Source organism: Bos mutus, chromosome 7, assembly GCF_027580195.1.
Source record: "Bos mutus isolate GX-2022 chromosome 7, NWIPB_WYAK_1.1, whole genome shotgun sequence".
NCBI classification, from domain to species: domain Eukaryota; kingdom Metazoa; phylum Chordata; class Mammalia; order Artiodactyla; family Bovidae; genus Bos; species Bos mutus.
This window is the reverse complement of record NC_091623.1, coordinates 12,982,524-13,000,510: the sequence shown is the minus strand read 5'-3', so window position 1 is coordinate 13,000,510 and position 17,987 is coordinate 12,982,524.

The following is a 17,987-nucleotide window of genomic DNA, read 5'->3' as shown; positions in this document are numbered from 1 at the left end:
TATGTAAAATGAGTGCATAATTAGCAAGCTGCCCTCCAGGAAGCAGATCACATCACTTTCTGTCCAAAAGGAGCAGCTCTGCTGATGAGGCACTGACATAGTTAAGAGAAACCATGAATCACAAGGGGCCGGGAAAATGGTGCTGCCCGGCTCACACTCAGAAGCAGCATAATTTATGAAGCACTGAGGACAGTGGGAGGTAGGCTGTCAGAAATGCTAAGTTCTCTGTGGAATTATTACATTCCCGTTGAAAGATTGGATGTCATTGAAACGAGGTAATCTGGAGAAGCTTGGAGGTTCTGTGCAATTGGGAAAAGCGCAAAGACACTTGGAAAGGAAGCCAAATTTCTTCAGCCTTTTTCCCACTGGAAATCACACCCAAGGTCTTATGAAAACAGACTGTCTTTTCAAGCATCAGGAGGAAATACTTCACGAAGGACACCCATGGTACATGAAAACTTCTGGATCCACCAGTCCCAGAGTGGTCAGAGCTATGCAGAGATTGCATTGATTCTGCTTTTAAGATCTATGTTTTCTTTATTCCTCAGCACACTTTTCAATTATTTAAGATCAGGTACTGTCCATGGGTTCAAGGGAAAGGCAGAATGTAAAAACCAACAGTATGTGTCGATGACTTCAGAAAACTTATTATCAGTTTATTACTTTTATTATTCCTTATGACAAACAGTCATTTCTAACATTTATTACTGGCTGCTCGCGAAAGTGCTGAAGACAGTGTTGAGTCCTTTGTGTGGATCATTTTAGTTAATTCTGCTATTAATAAAGCACCACCTTCAATTTAGAGATGGAGAAGGCTTAGAGAGGCCAAGCAACTTGCCCAAGATTACACAATTTATCACAATTTATTAGAGGTGGAGCCTTATATTCCAGTCATTTCCTTTAGCTATTATAAAGGTATCAAGTTTTAATCCAATAAAAAGATTAAAATGACTAAATCTACTTGACATTTTGGAAGGGAATATGATTCACCTTGAAGAAGAATGCTTTGAATTTGGCATAGCAGACTGACTATTTCTTTTTGTCAAGTCATTTTTATACAATGCCTGTCTGGTCTATAATGACTCCATGGCATGTACTCCCTGAATATAGAAGAAATCAGTCTACTGTTAACCCCTCATTGGAATGTCTCCTCAACAAGTGAGAAATTTATTCACCTTTGGAAAGTGGTATCTGCAAACTATTCCAAACCCACCTTATACTACTTTTTTCCCTTCTTGTTCATACGCTCAGGTTGTCCATTAGAACTTGGATCATAAAGAGATTTCTTTTAATGGGCTGTATTATTTTCTGTCAAGCAGTCGTTTATTTCCTTGCAGGTCCATTGCATTTACTATCCATTTCTATAAGGGTAGGTAGTCCTAGTTCTGAGGTATTTATAAGAAATTTTATAATGGTTTCTATGGCAACAGATGATTAGCTTATTGCTTCAAGCCATTTAAAACGTATCTGCCAAAACAAAGGTAAATAATTTTGTTTACTACCTGGTCATTGAAAGGTCTAGGGTAACTTGGTTGGCTGTTTGAAGTAACCTTTTACTCTTCACTTTTTGCATCAGGCAGCCACCTAGTCATAAAATTGATTTCCAGAAACAGGAATGGCCACAGAGCAATTTTAGCTGAATCTTTGGGGTAAACAGTGCCATTTCCTGAGTGCAAAGTGATTGGACTTCAAAATGAACCATCAAACCCACAGGCAAGCTTAGTACAGCAAGCAGGCCTGGTTTCCAGGCTAGGAGTTAAGCTTTTCTCCTCTGATTCAAATATCAGAAATAAGCCTTTCCCATTTATATGTGATACTAGAATAAATAGAGGTCCCTCACAAAGGAAGCCCTTTGATTCAGCACAGCTCGACAGATGGTGATGGGAACGTATTGTGGCATTCTGAAAAGAGAGCAGGCTTCAGGCCCACCAGAGCTGGATTCAAATCCTAGCCTTAGTTATACCGCCTGAGAGAATGGTTTATCTGCTTCAAGGCTCTTTCTTTGCCTGGAAACTAAAGATATTAATATCTCCATGGGCAGGGTGTTTTAAGGACTAGAAATAATACACATGTGATCTGACCCCCCATGTTCCTATCTTGGAGAAGAAATAGCAGCTAGGAGCAGTTAGAAGCAAATGACATCCTTCACTTGGGTTTCTCAGAGCACAATGAAGGAGGTCCTATTTGTCATCTACAATGGCATTCCCTAAAACAAATTCCCCACTCTCCTCCCCAAAGTCTAGCCTTCATAGGACTATCCTTTCTTTCTCTCCCTCTTCCTCCCACCTCATTAGTTCTGTTTCTCTGGCTCCCAGTCTGTTAATTCAGTATCACAAATGTCCTGGAATCAGGCAAAAGTCTTTGATTCCTCTCAGAGTGCAGAGACTACAAGCTGTGGGCAAAAGCCAGCATTCTCTTTAGAGAGCAGCAGGGTTGTAGCTAGGGTTGTGAACATACACTATGAAGAGGTTTGCTCTGTCTCACACGTGTAGTGCTCACTTCAGTGCCTGAAACCTAGTAGGTGCTCAATAAAAAGATTCTCCATTAAGGATTATCTACAATGTGCCAGATACTTATCTCATGAATATGAGGTTTGGAGTAAGACAAGATCCCTGCTTCAAGGAGTGCAGAGTATCAAAGTCATTATTGAATTTTGGTGACTGTTTCAGTGGCTACATCATCACTAAACCAATGAACATGCACTAGATTATTTCCATCAAATATCCTAAGCTAGTAAAACATCTCCATGGTATAAATGACTAATTAATATATTGGTTGTATTCCAGAGAACTAATTTCAAAATGACCAGATGACACTTCTTTAAAAAACAAAACCAAACAATAAAATGGAACCCACCAAAAACAAGTTATTTAAAGTATACATTTACTAATTTTATCCTTAACAACAAATGCTGAATATCTGTGGGCTGTATGATAACTGGAGTACTATCAATGGACAAAAATTTTATCATGGCTTTTTATCAATTATGTCATCAATTCTTGGATTAGAATAATAAACACAGATTATTTTATTCATTCCTTGCTTAATTCTTTCATCTTCTATAACTGTCACCCTATTCTAGCCTTAAATTAGCTGTGTGACTACACAGCTGCTTATTAACTGCTTATTAATAAGTAAGTAATAATAATAAGTAATAATAATTATTAAGTAAGTAATTAATAATTATTAATAAGTAATAACTTATTAATAAGTCAGCTACTTATTAACTGCATTTTGCAGCATATTACTTAACCTCTCAGTTTCACTTTTAACATCTGTTAAATGGGGCTAAATTTGAGGATGTCTACCTCTTGAGATCTGTTGTAAGGATTCAATGAAATAATGTATTTTTAGTATCTAACACAGTCAGGCACGTTGTAGCCAATACTTAACAAACAGTTGTTATTATTGTTGCTGCTATGGTCATGGTTGTTCATTATTATTGTCATACCAGTGAATTATAGGATCTGGGCTATATGAGGTACAAACAGGAAATAGCTTTATTTTTAAATTTCATTGCCTTTAAAGATGTTCTGTCTTATCTCCCTTTCCTGCCCCTGGGTTATACTTCGGACAGATTCTGTGTACTTTCCTGTTACTTTAGGATATTATACAACAGTCTCATTTTCAAAATGTAAAAAAACTAGTCCAATCTAAAGCAAAACTGCCATTTGCAGGGAAGAAGTTTAAAGCTTCTTCCCTCCTCCCAGCTCAGGCCTGCCAGGGGGCCCAGATCCGTGGAGGGGGCAGCACAGAGTCTGTTCCTTGGCTCTCTTTGCTTCTGTCACCCATTTATGGCTCCTTCATACTGGTGGGGGTGGAAGGGCTGGAGGCAACCAGAAGGGATGGTAGCTGCTCCTCCTTGTACTTCTTCCTTGATTCTCTCATGACAGTTCTTTCAATGGCCTCGGTCACAGTAACTGTCCAAAGCTGGCCCTTTAAGGAAAGTTTCACGGGTGTTTCTGGGTTCTCATCCCTCCAGCCCTCTGCTGTCAAGAATGTCAAACACTTCTCTGGTCTCCCAAGAAAGTGATGCTTGGGCTCAGTATGCTGCCATGGACCCCAGCTACCTCCCATGCTATTTAGCTTATGGGAAATTTACCCCCCTTTCCCATCACATTTTAGAAGCGAGGCTATCCCATGACTATTCTCTCTGCCCCTGTCCACCTCTAGGTAAGAAGCAGGCGTCAGCCTCTCTTTTCCCCAAACTCCAACAAATATGCAATTTGAGAAGAGAGATGAATCGTAGGCCTTTCCACTTCTACCCCAGATTCTTCTCATAATGATTCACTAACTTCTCTTATGTAGGAGAGGAGCATAATTGAATGGACACTCAAAGAACCAGTTAGCAAGTCTAGGCTGGATGAGTTTAGCAACTGTCTTTACAATGTGTGGCCTCCCACTGTTCATTGTCCTTGGCCAGGGTGCTTTGGCGGAAACTCTGAGACAACAGGAAAGGTCCCATCCAGTATCCTGTTACATTTTTATTACGCCTGTACTTTTACAACTGTCTCCTAATTGGTTTTCCTGCCGCCTAGTGCCCACTGTTTAATTTCATCCCATACCTAACTGCTAGATTAATCTTTCTCAAAAGACACTGGTCTTGTCATATTTTTCTTTTTAGTCCATCCCTGTGGCTTCTGCAGGTTGGCTACCATCCCAACAGCCCTTTCAAAGAGAAAAGAAAAAGCCCAGGGTCCCCAAATTGAATGTAATCCCAGGAGAGTAAGCCAGCTAGGCCAGTAGCAGAGTTTCTGAGAGTCCCCAAAGTTCCTGTGACACTGGTTTGCTTCTAACTGCTTATTATGTCAAATAAACCTCCCAGGCTACAAACATAAACTCCACTAATTCAATGAGGTATTTACACTGTGATCAGCGACCCCTGAGGCACTAGAACGAATGTTTTTAATATACAATTCCAGCTTCATCATTTTATCAAAATCCTCTAAATTTTGAGGAGTGACCTACTGGCTGAACATTACCCGATCATTTAGAGTTGATTTCTCCAAGAGCCACATGCTCTGTCTACACCAAAAAAGTGCCAAGTATTTTGGAATTTTGGAACCCAGAGAAAATCTAATTCAATGTTTTTGTTTTACACGTGACAAAATGGTGACTCAGAGAGACGGTGGCTTTGCCCAAAGTCACCAGGCCATTTAAAGCACAACAAGAATCGGTAGCCAGGTCTTCTGAGCCCCAGAGTCAGGTCGGTTTCACCATCCCAGGGTGCCAGTTGGTTTCAGCTGTTTGTAAACCACTGTCCAATTAGTCCTTGCATTGTAGAAGGTCACCCACCTGTATTGGGAATGTTCTTTCTAAAATTGGCATTAATGCCTTCTCTGAAAGCATGCAGGGAGAAGAAAATGACTACTATTAAAAAGAAATAAAATGAACATTGGACTCAGAATTTGCCTCTGAAGACGCTGATGGATCTTTTTGGTAATGAAAGGGAAGGACCAGGACACATCCCAGATGGAGAAGACTGAGACAAAACAAGCTGATTTGCTTTAAATAATAAAGTAAGGGGAATTTTCCATTTCTAGTGAGAATTGGGAGGAAGAGGTTTTGAGAGGCCAAGCACTTGGAAAACAGAGAATAAGGGGAAAGAAAGATACCTGGAGATGGGGAGAATGAGCAGACCAGAGGGGGAAGTGGCTAAAAAGAAATTTCCTGTTAGCCAAAACTTTAGAAGCAAAGAAATTTTGTATTTGATTTTAAGTACTTTTCTATACTATACTGTACTATGATCACCCTTTATGATCCACAAATCTTCAGTAAAATTTCATTATACACAACAATGAGGGTCAGAGGTGCCTGGAACGAAGGGAAGTGGTGGGGGAATAAAATCATGGAAGAGCCTGACCGCTAGGATGCTGTGGTGAGCAGAATAATAGCCCCCAAAAGTGTTCTCACCCCACCTGTGAGTGTGTTAATCAACATGGCCAAAGAGAATTAAGGTTACTAATCAATAGATAAGGAGAGTCTCTAATGCTTGGGTCTACCCCTTTTTCTCAGCTCTATCTCTGCTTCCTACTCTTGGTTTGTTTGGCTACGGGAGTGTCTACAGTAGCAGAATTTGAGGAATAACAGAGAGGCAGGCAGGAAAAATCCCCAAGTTAGCTGCTGTCTTATTATATTCTCGTGGCCCCAGCCCCATCATCCTGGTCTCGTCTCAGTGTTCCCAGGGATCATTCCCATCCTTGGTTCTGTTCCTTATCCTTCAATGTCTGACTCTGCTCTGTGTCCCAACATCCATCGCTGATTTTAAGCCCAGACTGATTTCACAGGAATCATCACCAGTATCTGTCTTACTTTCAGGGTAACACCCAATCTCAGAGCAGTAGAGGTGCTCTTAACACTGCACATGGCAACTCAACATCTTTTCCTACAGCAGTAATTTTCAGAATGTGTTTTGGGGAGCTCTAGTTTTGGGTGTTAATATCTGTTACTCAATAAAAGGGTTTCAAAGTCAAAGAAGGTTGATGAATTCTCAATAGAACAATTTTAAGCAGTTTTCTTTCCTGCAGAACTTCTTAAAGCCTTTAATATGCAAATGTACATTATGAACTCTCTGAGTGGGATATGATATGATATGCAGGGTTTCCCAAACTTATTTGACCTTGGAATTTATTCTTGAAACTTTCTTGAGAGAATATTCTTCTGTGAAAAGTATTTTGTCCAAAAGTAATATATTTAGCTTTTGTGGCTCAGGCATAGGTTCTTGTGAGTTGACACAGAGATAAAGGCATTGTTTTTCTGCTAGGACAGTGCATTCTAGGTTCTACAACTACATTTTTGGAACCCAGTAGTTAATGAAGTCGGAGAAGGCAATGGCACCCAACTCCAGTACTGTTGCCCGGAAAATCCCATGGATGGAGGAGCCTGGTAGGCTGCAGTCCATGCGGTCGCTAGGAGTTGGACACGACTGAGCGACTTCACTTTATTTTTTCACTTTCATGCATTAGAGAAGGAAATGGCAACCCACTCTAGTGTTCTTGCCTGGAGAATCCCAGGGACGGGGGAGCCTGGTGGGCTGCCGTCTATGGGGTCGCACAGAGTCGGACACGACTGAAGTGACTTAGCAGCAGCAGCAGCAGCAGTTAATGAAGTGGAAAACTGTATGTAAGGTCCTTCCAGAACTAGGTGATTACCCAGAAAACAGAGCTGATGACCACATAGAAAGCACCTTGGATCATAAGTCAGAAAAGCTGGTATCTAGTCTCAATTTTACCGCTGTTAGTGGGAGATTCCTGAGCAGCCCTCAACATTTCATCCTCAGTTTCTGCAAAATGGAGTGCTTCATTGGTTATATGTCTTCCCTGGTGCCTCAGATGATAAAGAATCCACCTGTAGTGCAGGAGACCAGGGTTCGATCCCTGGATTGGGAAGATCTCCTGGAAGAGGGCATGACAACCCACTCTGGTATCCTTGCCTGGAGAATCCCATGGACAGAGGAGCCTGGAAGGCTACAGAGTTAGACATAACAGAGCAACTAACACTTAATGGTAATATTAAAACAAAAATAGCACCTGCTTAAAATATTTCACAGGAATTTCAGGAGTTTCTAATGAGATGATGACATGAAATCACTTTAGAAACAATAAGGCTTTTCTTCATAACTGTATGTAAAAATACCATATTATTTCTTAATTAACTTGGTTTTATAATAGGAACAAGGATTCAAACCCATAGATAACCTTCAAACCTTATTTACTTATTTTTTTTGCAAAACATTTCAATCCAAATTATTTTACCCAACACTGGTAATAAAGAATAACTCACAAATTACAATTTTAGTTTTCTCTTTCTAGATCTTCTCTCTGGTGGGAGAACAGTGTAGTGGCCAAGACAAAGATGCAATCAAGAGAGCAGAGTGGAAGCTGGACATTTAGTAAACTGGATAAGATAGGTCATTATCACATCTGAGCTTCCATTGGGGTCTGTTTGATTTGGAAACAGTGCCAATGGGGGCAAATTCCATCCTCAGATTTTCAACCAAGTTTGGATCCAGTTATTAGCTGACAGTTAATATTCCCATTGTCAAAAGCTGAGATAATAACTCCGATTGAAAGGGAAAGGGAAAGTCGCTCAGTTGTGTCTGATGCTTTGCAACCCCCATGGAATTCTCCAGGCCAGAATATTGAAGAGGGTAGCCTTTCTCTTCTCCAGAGGATCTTCCCAACCCAGGGATCGAACTCAGGTCTCTCATACTGGAAGCAGATTCTTTACCAGCTGAGCCACAAGGGAAGCTCAAGAATATGGAGTTGGTAGCCTATCCTTCTCCAGGGCATCTTCCTGACCCAGGAATGGAACTGAGGTCTCCTGCATTGCAGGCAGATTCTTTACCAACTGAGCTATGAGGGAAGCCCATAACTCTGGTTCACAAAGCCTAAAATGTCATCTGTGACACCTGACACCAGATCAACAGAAAATATCGGTCACCATACTTCTCCATTGTCCGTCTCATGTGAGGGACATATGGGAACATGCCAGTGCACCATGGGCAACAGCACCGTGAATCTGTTTCTGAGCCCTTTCAGCTCCAGGATAGTAGTAATCTATCAAGCTATGACACAGCATTCTGAATATTTATCCTTGTACAATATTCAACTCTTTGGTTTAGGAACTGACTTAGAAGAGGGGGACTGTAGGTAACCTGCTAAAAAGTATCACTTATCTGGTAGATTCTGGTATGTTGAGCTTGGGTAAGCAGTTGAATTTAATTCCTTGGTTTATTTGTTTGAAAATGGAACATTTACCAGAAGTGGATGTGTCATACTGACAAGTGTATTTTTATTTATTTTTTTAAGTTTAAATTTATTTATTTTAATTACAGGCTAATTACTTTACAATATTGTATTGGTTTTGCCATACATCAACATGAATCCGCCACAGGTATACACGTGTTCCCAATCCTGAACCCCCCACCCACCTCCCTCCCTGTACCATCCCTCTGGGTCATCCCAATGCACCAGCCCCAAGCATCCTGTATCCTGCATCAAACCTGGCCTGGTGATTCGTTTCTTATATGATATTATACATGTTTCAATGCCATTCTCCCAAATCATCCCCCCCTCCCTCTCCCACAGAGTCCAAAAGACTGTTCTATACATCTGTGTCTTTTTTGCTGTCTCACATACAGGGTTATCGTTACCATCTTTCTAAATTCCATATATATGCGTATAAATTCCATATATGTACTGTACTGGTGTTTTTCTTTCTGGCTTACTTCACTCTGTATAATCGGCTCCAGTTTCATCCACCTCATTAGAACTAATTCAAATGTATTCTTTTTAATGGCTGAGTAATACTCCATTGTGTATATGTACCACAGCTTTCTTATCCATTCATCTGCTGATGGACATCTAGGTTGCTTCCATGTCCTGGCTATTATAAACAGTGCTGCGATGAACATTGGGGTACACATGTCTCTTTCAATTCTGGTTTCCTCGGTGTATATGCCCAGTAGTGGGATTGCTGGGTCGTATGGCAGTTCTATTTCCAGTTTTTTAAGGAGTCTCCACACTGCTCTCCATAGTGGCTGTACTAGTTTGCATTCCCACCAACAGTGTAAGAGGGTTCCCTTTTCTCCACATCCTCTCCAGCATTTATTGCTTGTAGACTTTTGGATCGCAGCCATTCTGACTGGCGTGAAATGGTACCTCATAGTGGTTTGATTTGCATTTCTCTGATAATGAGTGATGTTGAGCATCTTTTCATGTGTTTGTTAGCCATCTGTATGTCTTCTTTGGAGAAGGATTAAAGATCTAAACATAAGACCAGAAACTATAAAACTCCTAGAGGAGAACATAGGCAAAACACTCTCCGACATACATCACAGCAGGATCCTCTATGACCCATCTCCCAGAATATTAGAAATAAAAGCAAAAATAAACAAATGGGATCTAATTAAAATTAAAAGCTTCTGCACAACAAAAGAAACTATAAGCAAGGTGAAAAGACAGCCTTTAGAATGGGAGAAAATAATAGCAATTGAAGCAACTGACAAACAACTAATCTCAAAAATATACAAGCAATTCCTGCAGCTCAATTCCAGAAAAATAAATGACCCAATCAAAAAATGGGCCAAAGAACTAAATAGACAAGTGTGTTTTTAAAGCAATCTCCATTGTTTATTATTTTAATGGTAGAAGTCATGGATGATTCCAGGACAGTGAATTATACAGATAAGTATGGGTAAGGAAGGGCACTGCCTTATAGTCATGTATGTATTTGAATTTAGTGGCTACTTAAAGAAGGGGGATTTCTCTGTGGTTATCACATATTAATATCTAATTTAGAGACATTTTCTTTAGATAATTTGGTTGCTTTCTCTCACCAGAAACTGTAGTTTGAATCTTTCTTTTGTTACTTTTATCATATGATGTGAAGAGAGTAACATCTTATGAATAAGTATGGTTTATACAAGACTTTTTCCAAATTGTTTCATTTATATATTATTATCTTTATTTGTTACCTATCTTATTTAAACATGTCACACAAATTCAGTAATCTGAATACATGGTGAACCACTTTTTTGCCGTTTCATAGGCACAATTACTCTTGATTTTACCCAAAGTAATTCAGTGTTAAAAAAAAGAACAGAACCTGGTACCCCTTATTTCTCTGCTGTAGGTTTCACTTTGACTCTTAGCACATGGCACCGATTTCAGGCATTAGATTGACTTTTTCAACAGTGGTTTAATTAGCACATGTTGTTTGTTGCCGTTGAGAAAGGGGGTGTTAATAAAACAGAAACAAGATACAGAAGAGTTGAGGGAAACAGGTGATTTCATCTTTCAAAGATAACATTCTGTAGAAGGAAGCTTCTGGGTGCTCATTAAGAACACAAGCTTCCATACATGCCTGGAAGAATGGGGAGCAAGAGGAATTTCAATGACTTTTTCATGAAATCTGACCCAGAGTTGAACAAAGAGAATTCTAAAACTTTTGCATATGCCATTTTTAGGAGGGGGTAGGGCAGACATCCATCTTTTCCCCCTTTCTCTGGTATTACTTGAAGAAAAAGAATTATTGAAATTGGACTTGTTCAGGTTTTTATAAATCAAGATGTCAGCAAACACAAGCACTAGTCTAGTTACAAGAGACTGTAGTTTACAGAATGAAATGAACCCTGTTTTTTTTTAAGCTCTACAAAGAACACATTGTTTATTCTTGTGTAAAAAAACGTCATGTAAAGAAGCTTTCTGTCAGGTACTCTTATTTGTATTTAGTTGCTTCATAACTCAATTATACTGTTCCCCTCTGTCTAATAATTAGCATATGCATAATAACAAGCCTTGAAAACCTGCTCTTTGCCCCACTGTGTGTCAGTTAAATTTCCAAATTGTTCCGGAGAACGGGCTGTGCCTGAGTAGGTGAGCCTCCCTGCTGGTCTGGCAGCTTGCCCCTGTGCAGGAGTTGAGGGTCAGCTCTTGGAGAAAGGCCCAGCCAGAGGCCTGAGCAGGGACTTCCTGCCATCTGGAACAGTCTGGAGCACCAGGAATGAAGTCAGCAAGAAGTGTGTCCTCTCCAGCTCCCCCTGGGAAGACCAGTATGTCACCCAGTTCCTCGACTGGGGAAACTTCCCAGGCACTCCCAGGCACTTGAGCTCTATATTTTTGTTGCCTTTCATGCTGAGGCTTTTGTGGCCACTTACCACCTTTTGAACACCCTTTCTATGTTTGAGGAATTCCCCGCAGTCTGAGTCCTACCTCCCCATTTGATAAGCCCCAGCTGCACTTTCCCAGCTTCTCTTGTAGCAAGAGCCCAAATCTGGGACTCAGGCTCAACCAGTCCCACTTGCTGGAGGAGAGGTGCTTTGGGAAGAGAACAGTGAGAGAGGGAGTAGGCGCCTCACAGAATCCATTTTCTGGAAAAAGTGGCAGTGGAGGCTCTGGCTTTGGAGGAGGCACGCAGAAGTTCCAGCGTGTGGTGTCCAGAGCTAAGCGTTCACTGAGATGAAGGACTTAGGGCTGCGTGGGTCTTCCTGTGGCAGCTGTGGTGGATGCAGTGCCTAAAACCACAGTCTTCTCTGCAATAATGATACAAATAAAGATACCTAATGTAATTGTTCATTAGATACATACACTCTGAAAATCAAAGCATCAAAGTGTTTAACTTGATTTGTTGACATTTTTAAAAGTTATTAAGATGATTACTTTAAAAAATTTTTTTATTGAAATATAGTTGACTTACAGTGTCGTTTTAATTTCTGTATAGCAAAGTGGTTTGGTTATACATATATGTGTTCATTTTTGTATTCTTTTCCACTGTGGTTTAATCACAGGATATTGAGTATAGTTTCCTGTGCTCTACAGTAGGAACTTGTAGTTATCCACTCTATATGTAATAGTTTACATCTGCCGATCCCCAGTCCCAGTCCTTTCCTCCCCCACGCCCTCCTCCTTGGCAACCACGAGTCTGTTCTCCATGTCTGTGAGTCTGTTTCTGCTTCATAAATGTGTTCACTTGTGTCATATTTTAGATTCCACATATAAGTGGCTTCGTATAGTCTTTGTCTTTCTCTTTATGACTTACTTCCCTTAGTATGATCATATCTAGGTCTGTCTATGTTGTGGCAAATGGATGGGAGGATTTCACACTTTTTATGGCTGAGTAATAGTCCATTGTATATATATGCTACATCTTCTTTATCCATTCATAAGATATATTTTAAAGTGCATTATTTTATGTAGGTAATAATATAGCTTGTGATAAATAAATTCAAAAACCAAAGCGTTTGTGGGAAACTGTGGTGACATGATTACTCTTCAGATATTTTAGGGGTACATGTAAGTTTATATTTACTTTGGATATTATCATTTACCCATTTTTGAGCTAACTTCTCCCTCTTTCTCCACTCTCTTCTCACATCTATATTATTGCACTAATCTGATTTTGAGGGGTAAAAAGAAGTTCTTTGGTACATGCAAGGCATCTAGGTAGGAATGTAGAACTCCATTAGTTGGATTGGGGAAAAGGGTTACCATAAGACTGTACTAAACCTATGTGAAAAAAGGAGCAGACATCCAATCCAAATCAGTGAAAAATAATCTTTTTAAGTAAATGCTATTTTATTTTTTTTAATTATTATTTTATTTTTTACTTTAAAATATTGTATTGGTTCTGCCACACATCAACATGAATCCACCACGGGTGTACACGTGTTCCCTATCCTGAACCCCCCTCCCACGTCCCTCCCCATACCATCCCTCTGGGTCATCCCAGTGCACCAGCCCCAAGCTTCCTGTATCCTGCATCAAACCTGGACTGGTGATTCGTTTCTTATATGATATTATACATGTTTTAATGCCATTCTAATTTGCATAGTATGAGGGAAAAAATGGTATTAAGTGAATTTGTTTAAAAATTACAAGTCAGTATTGGTTTTTCTAATGGTCATGTATGGATGCGAGAGTTGGACTGTGAAGAAAGCTGAGCGCCAAAGAATTGATGCTTTTGAACTGTGGTGTTGGAGAAGACTCTTGAGAGTCCCTTGGACTGCAAGGAGATCAGCCCTGGGATTTCTTTGGAAGGAATGATGCTAAAGCTGAAACTCCGGTACTTTGGCCACCTCATGCGAAGAGTTGACTCATTGGAAAAGACTCTGATGCTGGGAGGGATTGGGGGCAAGAGGAGAAGGGGACGACAGAGGATGAGATGGTGGATGGCATCACTGACTCGATGGATGTGAGTCTGAGTGAACTCCGGGAGTTGGTGATGGACAGGGAGGCCTGGCGTGCTGCGATTCATGGGTCGCAAAGAGTCGGACACGACTGAGTGACTGAACTGAACTGATTGGTGCACGGTAGTGGATCATGACCACCCGTGACCTTATGGAAATAATAGCTGGTCCCAAAATTTGAAGGTATGCCTGGAGAATATTATAGGCCCTTTCTTTTCAGAGAAAAAAAAAATCATCAAATGTTTTCTTAGCCATAATGACATACTGTATTACTGTAACATTACAAATTTATGGAATCTTAATCAATGAGTTTTAGCCATAGTGATAAATTCTGAGGGATGAGGATTTATGAACTCAGTATATAGTACTAAGTTACGGAAATGACAGTTAAAGATCTTCACTATTTTCTGTGCCTTGCTCTGCCATATTGAAAAAGACTGATATTTTGAGCTACGATGAGCCATTCTTTCTCTAGTCATTCTATTGAGTTTTGAATTTCTCTGATTCCATAGTGTACCTCATTGCATGATTTCCACATGATAGTATATCTGTTATGAGTACTATCCAATTATCAGTGATTCAAGCAAATTTAAATGTTTTGGAAGAGGTCCCTCAGATGAGACTGTAGCTGACTGGATGGAGAAAGGAAAACACAGTTTTCTCCTATGTTCCAAAATGCTCTACATTACTTTCTACTATTCCTTCTAGTTCTGTGAAGCTGCTTAAATATGTGTTGTATTATTTCTGTGATTTTCACCATACATGTGGAAAGGAAAAGAACAATCAATTTCTTTTCTTCCTGCTTTTCTTCTAATTCCCACTGCTATTTTATTATTTATAACTGATTTTAAACTCAGTTTTAAATTATTTTCTGAACACCATTTTGGTATTTCTATATTTCTGAATATAGCACTTCTAAGGGTAAGAGATCTAAGCATGCAAATGGAGTGGTGTGGATTTGGTTCTGCTGAAGCCAGGCAGGCAGTCTGGACACTCTGATGGATAATATTTGCTCCGGAGAACTCCACCAGACTGGCTGAAGCATGATCAGGCCTACACTGGGCTTGACTTCTTCACAGGAGAGTGGCTTTGCTTGCCTAGACTGTGATCAGTTCAGTTCAGTCGACTGGAGTGGTGTGGATTTGGTTCTACTGAAGCCAGGAAGGTAGTCCGGACACTCTGATGGATAATATTCGCTCCAGAGAACTCCACCAGACTGGTTGAAGGATGATCAGTCCTACACTGGGCTTGACTTCTTCATAGGAGAGTGGCTTTGATTGCCTAGACTGTGATAGCAGCTATGCAAATAAATATTTTGATTATTTATTTGGGAGAAGAGGATTATTTGATGACTCTCTTGAAGTATATGTAGGTTTATTATGAGGAGGAGGTAATTTTTTTCCCATTGTTATTGCTGATTCAATGAGGGAAAGTACATTGTATCAATAGTTAAAAATAAGAAAGACTTTCCTTAGTGGAATTAAGGTATACTGTGGGGATTCCCACTTTGCAGAGTTGACTTGATGACATCAAAATCCCTGTTTTCACCTTTGAATCTATGAAATTAGGGATGATGTCATTGGAGTGACCAACTGCCACCCATGAAGAGGCTGTTGAATTGGGCGTTACATTCTGCAGTCACTGCCTTCAGGTAAGAGTCAGAGGGTACCTGCTGTGAGTGCAGGACTGTCTTAGGCTCTGCTGAAGAATCACAGCATTATCCTGGTGCATGTATCTCACTGGGGAGACGATAGGAAAAGTCAAGTTCTAGTAAAAGGTAGCTTTTTCTTATACATGATACAGATTACAAGCGCAGAGAATGGCTTTCAAAGGAATTAGGAACCAGAGTAAGTAAGGCCATTCAAGACAAAGGGAACAGCATGTAAAGCGATGGAGTGCTGACAGAGGTGCCAGGTCGTTTTGTGTGTGGTTTCAGACAATGTAGGGCATAGACAAGCTCTACTGAGGAATAAAACATTCATAAACATTTCACTAAGCACCAAGCTCTATGCAGACCCCTGTGCGTTTGCTCATTCAGTCCTCATAATAACTCTAACATAGGGTTAGAAACATCATCTCGGTTTGCTGTTGATAAAATGAAGGCATAGAGTGGTTAAGTGAGTTGCCTAAGATGACACAGCAAGCAATTGATGGAGCAGGGAATTCAAACTCAGGTGGTCAGAATTCAGCTACTGGGACTAAAATTTAATTCCAGAAACATTAGTTATCACTTCCTAAAGGCAAAGCACAAACTGAGGTAGGAATTGTAGAGTTTGAGAGTAGCAAAATGTCTTCAAAAGTCAGTTCAGTTCAGTCGCTCAAGCTCAACATGTAGGTCTACTGTAAATGTCTGTGAATTCAAAGTCTATTTTCAAGGAGTATATACTCTGGTAGGGAAGACAGACATGTATATATAACTACAATGCACAGAAGGCTACAGGTATTGACTGATCAGATTGGATAAATCTGAGGGGGCAAGAAAGTTATCCTATAAAAAGAATTGAGTTTTTGAGCAGGAGAGTGACGTGATGAAAACTTATTACTGAAAACTTAATCTGCTGACTTGTGCTCCTTGTTTCCTTATTGTCAGCAACATTAAGCCACTTGGAACTCCAAGCAAGTTAGATACATGGTATAGAAAAGAGGAGGAAATATTTCTCTCTCTCATGTCCTGCTCACCAAAATTCTGCTAAATTGGCTTAGATGCTGGAATAATAAATTGGAATAAAAGCTGAAGCATAAAATCTAAAGACATGCTGATGCTTTTTGTTCAATCACTATTGTTCCTGAGAATATAAGGAGCCCCCCGCGTCCAGGCTGTAGGGGTTGGGTAGAGGCCTGGAAAGATTATTTGTTGCAAATGTCCAAGATATAATTTGTTGCAAATTAAGATATAAGGAACTAAAGAGCCTCTTGATGAAACTGAAAGAGAGTGAAAAAGCTGGCTTAAAACTCAACATTCAAAAAACAAAGATCATGGCATCCGGTCCCATCACTTCATCATGGCGAATAGATGAAGAAACAATGGAAACAGTGGCAGGCTTTCTTTTCTTGGGCTCCAAAATCACTGCAGATGGTGACTGCAGCCATGAAATTAAAAGACGCTTGCTCCCTGGAAGAAAAGCTATAACCAACCTGTCATATTAAAAAGCAGAGACTTTTTTTTTTTTTTACCAAAAAAGGTCTGTCTAGTCAAAGTTATGGTTTTTCCAGTAGTCATGTATGAATGTGAGAGTTGGACTATAAAGAAGGCTGAGCGCTGAAGAATTGATGCTTTTGAACTGTGGTGTTGGAGAAGACTCTTGAGAATCCCTTGGACTGCAGGGAGATCCAACCAGTCCATCCTAAAGGAAATCAATCCTGAATATTAATTGGAAGGACTGATGCTAAAGCAGAAGCTCCAATACTTTGGGCACCTGATGTGAAGAACTGACTCATTGGAAAAGACCCTGATGCTGGGAAAGATTGAGGGCAGGAGGAAAAGGCGACAACAGAAGGTGAGATGGTTGGATGGCATCACCAGATCGATGGACGTGAGTTTGATTAAGCTCTGGGAGTTGGTGATGGACAGGGAGGCCTGGCATGCTGCAGTCCATGGGGTCACACAGTCAAACACGACTGAGTGACTGAACTGAACTGAAGATATATGTTCATTCATGCTCGATCATTTTAGTTATCCATTTATGCAGTGGGTCTGTCATTCGATGACTACAGTTGACCCTTGAACAACATGGATATGAACTGTGTGGGTCTCCTCATACAGTACTACGTAATTCAAGGCTGGTTGAATTCATGGATATGGATCCACAGATATGGAGGAGCCAAGTGTATGGAGGAACCAAGTATATGGAGGTTATATGCAAATTTTTGACTGCCTGGAGGGCCAGTACCCCTAACCCACCTATTGTTCAGGTTCAGCTGTATTTGTTCATTGAGTGCCACTGGGGACCTGGTACTGTTGCAAGTCTTGGAACATAGCAGAGTCTAGTATAAGCACAGTAAGACAGCTGTCCTCATGGAGTATGCAAGCCAACAGGATTATTCATACCACAAACCTTTCAGATAGTGACATGTGACACTGAAGAAACCCAAACAGAGCTACGGGATGAAGAGCGACAGGATGGAGGAGCAAGCTCTTTAAAAAGGAATCTCCGTAAACCTCTCTGACATTCCTGCAGACCTGAGTAATGAAGAGCCAGCCACACAAAGATCAGAGGGAAGAGCATTCCAGGCAGAGGAAACAGCCAGGACAGAGGCCCTGAGGTTGGAAGTTAGAGGAAGAGGCAGCAGGATCCTGGGC